Source organism: Galeopterus variegatus, unplaced genomic scaffold (assembly GCF_000696425.1).
Source record: "Galeopterus variegatus unplaced genomic scaffold, G_variegatus-3.0.2 Scaffold1367, whole genome shotgun sequence".
NCBI lineage: Eukaryota > Metazoa > Chordata > Mammalia > Dermoptera > Cynocephalidae > Galeopterus > Galeopterus variegatus.
Genome location: NW_007727478.1, coordinates 4,768 through 13,616, shown reverse-complemented (window position 1 = coordinate 13,616; position 8,849 = coordinate 4,768).

Here is an 8,849-nt window from a genome sequence, read left to right as displayed (position 1 = left end):
CGGGAGCACATTGTTTAATTTCCATATATTTATGACTTTTCTGAAATTCCTTCTGTTACTGAATTTTAGTTTCATAGCAGTGTGTTCAGAAAAGATACTTCATATGAGTTCAATCTTTTTAAATTTACTGATAAATGTTTTGACCAGAACTAGTCACAGGAGGCTACCTAAAGGTGAGGGGGCTTAGAAGTGGAGTTTCCTAACTTCCCAGGGAGGAGAGGAGCACCAGACAGGGAAACCACATTCTTGGCTTTTTTTGCCTTTTGGGTTAGTGAATTAAAGCAGAAGAGAAATTCTTAGGAGTTGTTTTAAAATAGCAGTTAAAAAAATTAGATACAGGGCCGGCCCGGTGGCACACTGGATAGTGCACCGCTTGGGAAGCGCGGCGGCGCTCCCGCCCGAGGGTTCGGATCCCACATACAGACCGGTTCCCGCTCACTGGCTGAGCGAGGCGTGGGAGCAACGCCGAGGGTTGCGATTCCGTTGCTGGTCCCCGGTCCGGTACGGGGGCAACACTGAGGGTTGCGAGCCGTTGCCGGACACGGAAAAAGACAAAAGACAAAAAAAAAAAAAAAAAAAAAATTAGATACAATGGAGGCACTTAGAGCTGGTACGAGGTGTGGGTTGACACCTCCCCCCAGAATGAGGATTGGGAGAAGGGCAGGGGGTCTCGAGGTGTGCCAGCCATGGGGGAGGGGTGGATGTCAGACAAGCTGAGGGACGGAGAAGAATAAACGAGTGGAATTAGGACTTGGAAGGACTGGGTCACTGAAAGATATAAAGGAATGAAACTACCAGGGAAAGGGAAGATGATAATAATTAACTTTTACTGAGTGCTGACTGTGTGCCTGACACTTGCTAAACACTGTGTATTTAACTCAGTCCTCTCAACAACATGAGGCTGGTGCTATTGGAATCCCTATTTGACAGGTGAGGAACTTAGAGATATTAAATAACCAGATGTTAAGTAATGTTCAAGGCTACCCAGCTGTCAGGGTGGTAAAACTGGATCCCCCAACCTCCCCCCAGAATCTGAAGTCTGTTTGAGTTTGTAGCCTTAACAGCCATGCTGTACCACCTGTCAAGAGGTCCTTAAAGGAGAGAAAGAGGGAGGGAGAAGGAACTTACATCCCCTGCAGTGTGCCAGGTCCTGGGCTGGATGCTTTGGGTCTGTTCTCTTATGTCCCAGGACCTGCCAGGCACGTAGAAGATGCTTAATACATGGATCTCTCCTTCCTGCTCCTTGCCTGAGTTTCCAGGGTTGAGGGCAGAGATGTGAACCCCTACATCCCATTTGACCACTGTCTTTTCTAAAAGCCGTGGGTGGGATGGGGCTGAGATTCTTGTCCCAGGGGCCTACTCTGCCAGATTGGTGCAGGCTGGGCCACTTGTGGCAGGGAAGGAGGAAGGCTGTTGGGCTGTTTGGGCTCAGCATGCTTGCATAATGTTTCTGGCGACAGATGGGAAAACTTGAATGTGGGTGCTTTGCAAAACATCCTCCTGCAGCCTCCACCAGCAAGTGCTGCCAGGATAAAAGAGTCGGGCAGACGTGGGTTCAGATAAAATGGGGGTAATAACAGTCTTGCGGGATTAAATGAGACAATTTGTATAAAGTGTTGAGCACAGTCCCTGGCACACACTAGATGTTCAATGAGTGTGGTTCTCATTATCCTTGTCACAGATGTGGAAAATGGAAAATGAGATCCAGCAAGTTGCCTAGGCTTGTGACAAATAATAAATGGCAGAGGTGGAGCTTGACTCCAGGTCTGGGCCACAGAATTATCCCCTGCCTTTCCATCACCTGCAGGACCAGAGCTGAGCAGTTCACCTGGGACACAGAATCACAAGAGGAATGCTCCTGCCTTTTCTATAAAAATGCTGTTTTGAAAACAGACCATTATGTAATTCATGTCCCTTCTTAGGCATATCTGAGCTCTGATTCCTCTTGGCATTTTGTGCTAAGAAGAATTTTCTCTTTTCTGACAAACTGGCACGATTGCTAATAACAGTGTAGGGCAGGAAAAAATAATTTTTTCCTCAACCCCCATGAGTTCTTAGTTGGGATAGACCCACGTAACAAAAGACAGATTAACAGGAGAAAAACAAACTGTTTGCTAATGTGTGCAGCACACATCACTTGGGAGAAACCTCAACAAAAAGTAACTTGACACAGTGATTAAGAACTCTGGCTTATTTAGTATCTTCAACAAAGAACTCCACATTTGAGGAGAAATGACAGGACAAAGGAAGGCAGCTTTAGGCTTCCAAGGGCAGGAAACTGTGGGAAAGTAAATATGTGGAAGAAGACTAATGGAGTAAAGGTTTTTTTGCAGATTATTTAGGTACCATCTCTGAGCTGATAAGACTCTAGAGTTATCTCTAGTAAAGGAGAATTTATATCCTGCCTTTAGGCAGATAAAGGGAATGTTAGAGAGGTTTTTCTGTGTTTGCTGCTTCTTAATTGCCTTCAGCTCAAAAACAATTTCTATATCAAAGAGACATATTTTTGGGGTGATATGTTCTTCAACAGTGACTGTAGGTTGAGTTCTTACTGTATACCAGGCCCAGTGCAACTTGCTTTGCAAACAAAATCTCATTTAATATTGAAAACAACCCTGCAAAGTAAAAATACTTTATAACTATTTTACAGATTGGGAAACTGAGGCACAGTTTTTTCTAAAATTACAGCTGGTAAGTGTTAGGCAATTATGTTTTAGCTGATGTCTAAGATGGCAGTGGGCGGACGGGAGGAACACCCAAAATGGCTGTGGAGAGTTTCAGGTCCCTAGAACAGCACGTTTTCCGAGTGTTTTTTTCTAAAATTACAGCTGGTAAGTGTTAGGCAGTTATGTTTTAGCTGATGTCTAAGATGGCAGTGGGCAGATGGGAGGAACACCCAAAATGGCTGTGGAGAGTTTCAGGTCCCTAGAACAGCACGTTTTCCGAGAGTCACAAAAACCCCCCTCCCCCTTCTTCCTCACCACCACATCCCCTTCCCACATGTGCAAATTTCTCCACTTATAGAAAAATCCCAACTCAGCTTAAACCCCGCTCGCTTCCCTCCCCTTCCTTCTTAGCCAATAGGAACAGTCCAGCTCGGCCTAACTGGATATAAAAGGCCCCGCCCGACTCCCCCAGCTGCTGCTCCCGCTTTCGAGAGGGCAGCCTGCTTGTTCATTCTGCCTGCCTACTACACTTCGGTTGGGTCCCTGTCTCCTGGTGTGTCTTATTTTCACGCTCAGGCTGGGGCTTTTCCTTTCAGTAGGTGGTAGAACCAGGGTTTGAAGCCAGGTTTTGGAATTTTTCTGGTTTTCTGTTTTTTGGCAGTGGAATTGGTGTTTAAATAGAAACTGACATGGAAACAGATAATCAGCAAGCTGCTCTAGTTAAAGTTGGGGCAAGTGGCAATGGGGCAAGGAGATTAGAAACAGCTTGGTGTCACCCCTCCCCCTGTCCCCCATGAAGCACAGCTTGAAAATCACTGAATTGTTCTGTTCTGATTTCTATGACTTTATGTTTTTAGATGAGGATTTGATTTCCCTTTCTGCCTTGGCTTCTGGGAGGCTCAGAGCTCCCTTGTCACACTCAGTTGTGGCAACTATCCCCAGCTCAGTGTTTAGAATAATTCTCTCTTCCTCATCTCTCCATTACAGAGCCTTTCTTTCACTGTGATCACCATTTAGCTTGGAATATGAACCAATACTCTGAATTTACAGTTGCCCCAGGCTTTTGCTTAACACTTGAGACTAACACCAGCAACTTCACCTGGGGGCAGAGGGCTGGTAGCTGTGTGTGTGGAAGTGCTTTTGGCACCCTTGGGTATGCTGGTCTGGCTGCTCTTCAGCAGAGGGCCTCTGCTCCCATAGCTCTTTCTTTACAAGGCTAGCCTGAGAGTGACTTTGCAGGGGGACTAAGCATTTTAGGTCAGACACCAAGAAGGATAAGCTTAGGTGCCCTGATCACATGGGAAGCCCTTCCTTACAGGACGGAGCCCTGGCTGTTGCTACACAACCCAGGAGCTTTGCTGGAGTCCTCCACTAGGAAATCCTGCTTACCTCTCTATAAGGTCTTTTCCAGGAAGTACAGGAGCATGCTTTTTTGGGGGGGGTGGCTGGCTGGAACAGGGATCCAAACCCTTGACCTTGGTGTTATAACACTGTGCTCTAACCGAGCTAACTAGCCAGCCCCAGGTGAGTACACTTCATAGGAGGGCTAGCTTTGGAAACTGAGCCCAGCTCCGTGTCCTCTCTGGATGAGTGCCAGCTGGTCACCAACTCAAAAAATTCCATGTTGTGAACTGAACGTTCGTATCCCCCATAATTCACATATTGAAGCCCTAATCCCTGAGGCGATAGTACTTGGAGATGGGGTCTTCAGGAGGTAATTAGGGTTAGATGAGGTCATGAAGGTGGGTCCTCGATGACGGGATTAGTCCTTATAAGAAGAGACACCAGAGAGCTTGCTCTCCCCCCACCCACATATGAGGACACAGCAAGAAGATGGCCATCTGCAAGCCAGAAAGAGAGTCCTCACAAGAAACCGACCATGATGACACCTTGATCTTGGACTTCCAGACTCCAGAACTGTGAGAATATAAATTTCAGTTGTTTAAGACACCCAGTCTACGGTATTCTGTTATGGCAGCCTGAGAAGACTAATACATCCCGATGGGATGAGATTAGAGCAGTTGCCACTCAGAGGGTGAGGGCTCTGTTCTGGTGAGGTCTGGCAGTAGGGGACACTGTCAGGCAAGGTCCTGACAGGAGTGAGGGGCTTGGGGCTTGGTGGGTCTTTGGGGCCACTGGAATATCAAATTGTTTAGGCTACTGCTCAGCCATAGGTCCAGTCCTGCAAAGGGGGAGGAATCCCACCACAATGATAGATTCTGGCCTGTCGGTTGGCCCCCAGAAACTGGTTGGATGTGGGGGTGGGGGTATGGCATCTGGGGGTGGGGCCATGGCAGCGAGTGGACATTCGTCATCCCAGGACTCAGGTAGGTCTACTTTGGCCTGAGTCTGTTTTTATAGATGGAAGCTACATCCATCAAGTTTCAGATGGACAAATGGAAGATAAAGTAGGTCCCCAAAGCCAACAGCCTTGCTGTGTCACGATTCTTATTTTGCAATAGAGATTCAATAGCCTGGGGGAAATTTACTGTCCTTTGCAAGGTCAATATTTGAAACTGCAAGGCTTTGGAAAACCAGGTCCTGTGAGGTACATTTGCTTTATGAATCCTCTACACTGACGTAATTAGGAGAGACACACAAGATAAGTAAAATATGTATGTTCGATGGTAATACATGGTAAGGAGGAAAAATAAGGCAGGGATGGGAAGAGTGTAGATGTTGAGATTTTAGATGGGGTGGCCAAGGGGGGCCTCGTCTGGAAGGCGCATGAGGAGAGACCTGAAGAAAGTGACCTGAAATGGCGTGGCTGGGCGGCTCTCTGAGGGAAGACCACTCCTGGCCCAGGAATGGCAGGTGGGCATGCCTGAGTGTGATCGAGGGGCAGAGTGGAGGGAAGGAGTCAGAGATTAGGAGGCAGCTGACACACAGGACCTTATAGGTCACAGGAAGGACGGTAGATGGTAATGTAGAGAAAAATATAACTTTAACATGCGCAATTTGCTTCTGAACTAAAGCTTGCTAAAAACGAGAAAACATAACTAATGCCATTTTAAGTAAGGCAGCTTTTAATGGGTTATGTAGAGGCCAGGCATAGTCAAAGCAGGCCCAGGCACGCTAAATTCCAGGAAGGGAGTAACCACCACCCGGTTCCAGGAACTGACCGGTTCCTTATCTAGAGGCCACCTGGCCAGACCACAAGGAAGATAAATGATTGGGAAATACACTGTTCCTTATCAGGGTGCCAGCCTGCTAAAGCCCACCAGTAAATCTAAAGGTCACCTCAGATAACCTGTAAGCAGTATACAATTCATCCTGTTGCAAAAGTCTGTCAAAAAAACTGTATAAAAAGCTCCTGTGTTAAGGACTTGGGGCCACATCTGTCCTAGAGACTGAGCGACCCCAGCATGCTGGAATAAAACCTCTTGCTTGATTGCAGCGATCTCTGTCTCCTGGTCTTTGTGAGATGAGTCTTCCTAACAAGTAAGATTTGTACTTTGGCGCCAGTCTTACAGTAACAGTACCATTTTGGCGGCTATGCTGAGGACAGGCTGTAGGGGCGAGGCAGTAGCAGGGGGACCTGTTAGAGGAGGCCACTGTGATGGCTCACACAAAGGGCCAGCACTTCATCTGTTTTCTTGTCCATGGTGCCCCAGCCCATGGCATCCTTCTTGGCACAGAGCAGGCACTCAACAAATACTTGTTGAATAATGTGTAAATTAGTGATGCCCAAGTGCCAGTTCTCAGTCTTGTGCCAGGTAGGCTATATAAGGAGGGTGTAGTAAGACAGATCCTAGGCACTGCAGCTGGGGATCCTGATCTAATAGGTTACTGATGGGAAAGAGGAACCTGGGTTTTTAGCATGTAATTCTGGGCAGATGGGGCTGGCCATCTATGTCAGTTGGGAATGCTTTTTGTTACAAGTAACAGAGGCTGACCAACAATGGCTTAAACAAGAGACATTTATTTTTGTTTACAGGAATTATGGAGAAGTATGGCTGCTGGCATTGGCTTAGCCAAATGATGACAGAGTTGATATCTCTGTAACTGTCTTGGCCTTTTCCTCGTGATAGCCAGATGGCTGCTGTGGCTCTAGCCATCACATCCTCAGTCAAGGCAGGAAGAAGTGAGGGGCAGGGAAGTGTTAAGCATGCCTGTCTCCTTTATCAGAAAAGCATAAGCTTTCCCAGAAGCTCCTGTTGACTTCCTTTGTAATTTCACTGGTCATACCTGGTCACATGGTCACCCCAAGCTGCAAAGGAGGCTGGAACAGTGAGCATCTGGATTTATAGCCATGACAGTGGGAGGTGGTTAGAGTGATAGAGTTGGGTCTGACCACTGGAGAGTGAACCATGGGTGTCTGCCACAGCTCCCCTGGTGCTTGAGGTCCCTTCTACTTCTGGGGCTTCATCTCCATGTCTCAATGCCTCTATGGAGCACCTCTGGGGACCACTGGGTGAAACCCCAAGCATTCCCTTGGATGGTTCTACTTCATCCAGGACACTGTCTTGCTTCTCTTCATATGTCAGAACAACACATTGACCCCTGAGGGCGACTTCTTTGGAGAAGTGGTGGTCTTTATCTAGGGGTTGTGCATCTTTAGCATACCCCTCACCTGGCAGACATTTCAAACAGCATTACCACATCATCACGAAGATGGTCACATTCAGGAGCCTTTTACAGCTCAACTTATACACACACACAGGCAGCATGTCTATATTTCCACCCCAACGCTGGCACACACACAGGAAAAGGACAATGTCATCAGTCACCCTCAAACCACCCAGTGAGGCGTAAGACCAGGACAATCCCTTTCCGCCTTTCGGTACCACCTTTGCTTCCAGTGGCAGCTCTTTCTGGCAGTTTTGGGGGAGTGAAAGGAGATGCTTTCCCAGCACTGCTCCGTCACCTTCAGAGATAGGTTTACAAAGCCAGAGGCAGGGATTTTATTCTTTGGGGGAAAAGAAACAGGCCTGGTTTATTCTCTAAATCTTTAAAAATAAGATAGGAGCAAAAGGTCAAAATATTGGGTCTTGCACAGGAAGGGAATTTGGGGGGAAAAAAATGGGTGGATTCACTGGAGCCGGCCCAGGTAGGGGCTGGGTCTCAAGAGACACAGGCTGGAAATGTGGACTCAAAGGGACATACAGGTGCAGTGGGCTCTTCAAACCGCTGTTTGTATTTCCAGAAGCTGACTGGAAATCATCGTATATTTGCTCTCCATAAGGCTGTAGAAAAAGGCAAACATTTTTTTTTTATTTTTTGGACTAGAATTACATCATAACAGTGTGGTCACACCAGTAAGAAATGCAGATTGGCAATTTATACATTTCTAGTACAAACAACAATCACATGACCAACACAATTTGCTAGGTCAAAGTCTCCCTGGGGGGTATCCCTAGGGTGGGCTGGGGTAGGCAATGAATGAAGAGTCCTGGGGGCTGCAGAGGTGGGGTGGGGCCAGGTGAGTTTGTGGGGTTGGGAACCCCCAGGGCAGAGGTCCGTGGGAGTTAGAGGGGGCAGTGATGGCTTCGGGAATGATATTTCCAATGTTCACCACCACACCAGCTGCTCACACCAGCAGCCTCAGCCACACCTGGGAGCTTGTTAGAAATGCAGATTCTCGACCCCACCCCAGATCTAATGAGTCAAAAGCTGTATTTTAACGTGACTTGTATGCACAGAAAAGTTTGTGAAGTGCTGTTCTAGACTTCTGGGAGCAGGAATATTGCAGCCCCGGCTAGGTGTGGTTTCAAGGACTGGACAGGGAGGGCTGTGGATAGGAGAAAATAAAAGCATGGGTGTGGGGGGGAAGCCTGGCAAGCCCTAAAAGCTGTCTGTGTTAGTCCCCTCCTGCCTGTGAAGGGCTGGGATTCGAGCCACAAGGTGCCGGGGACTTCCCTGCCCTTCTTCACTGCAGACAGCTGCCTGCGAGCCTTTCTCCCCTGGTGGCTTTTAAGGCAGGTGTCCTTGAAGCTAAGCTCTGCTTAGCTGCCCCACACCAGGCTGCAGGTAAAATCATTGGCAGGGGAGCTCTCTGAGACCTAGGAGCTGAGCCGCTCTAGAAGCAGGGCCCCATGGGTCCTCAGAGGATCCTAGTGGGACTGCCTGGCAGAATGGAGGGCTTGTCAGGCTAGAGGGCCACCTGTCTCTCCTTCCCAATTCTGCCAGAAAAATCTCCTCCGCAGGGCTGAGAATCCCCTCTGGCGGGGGGGGGGGGCCCTT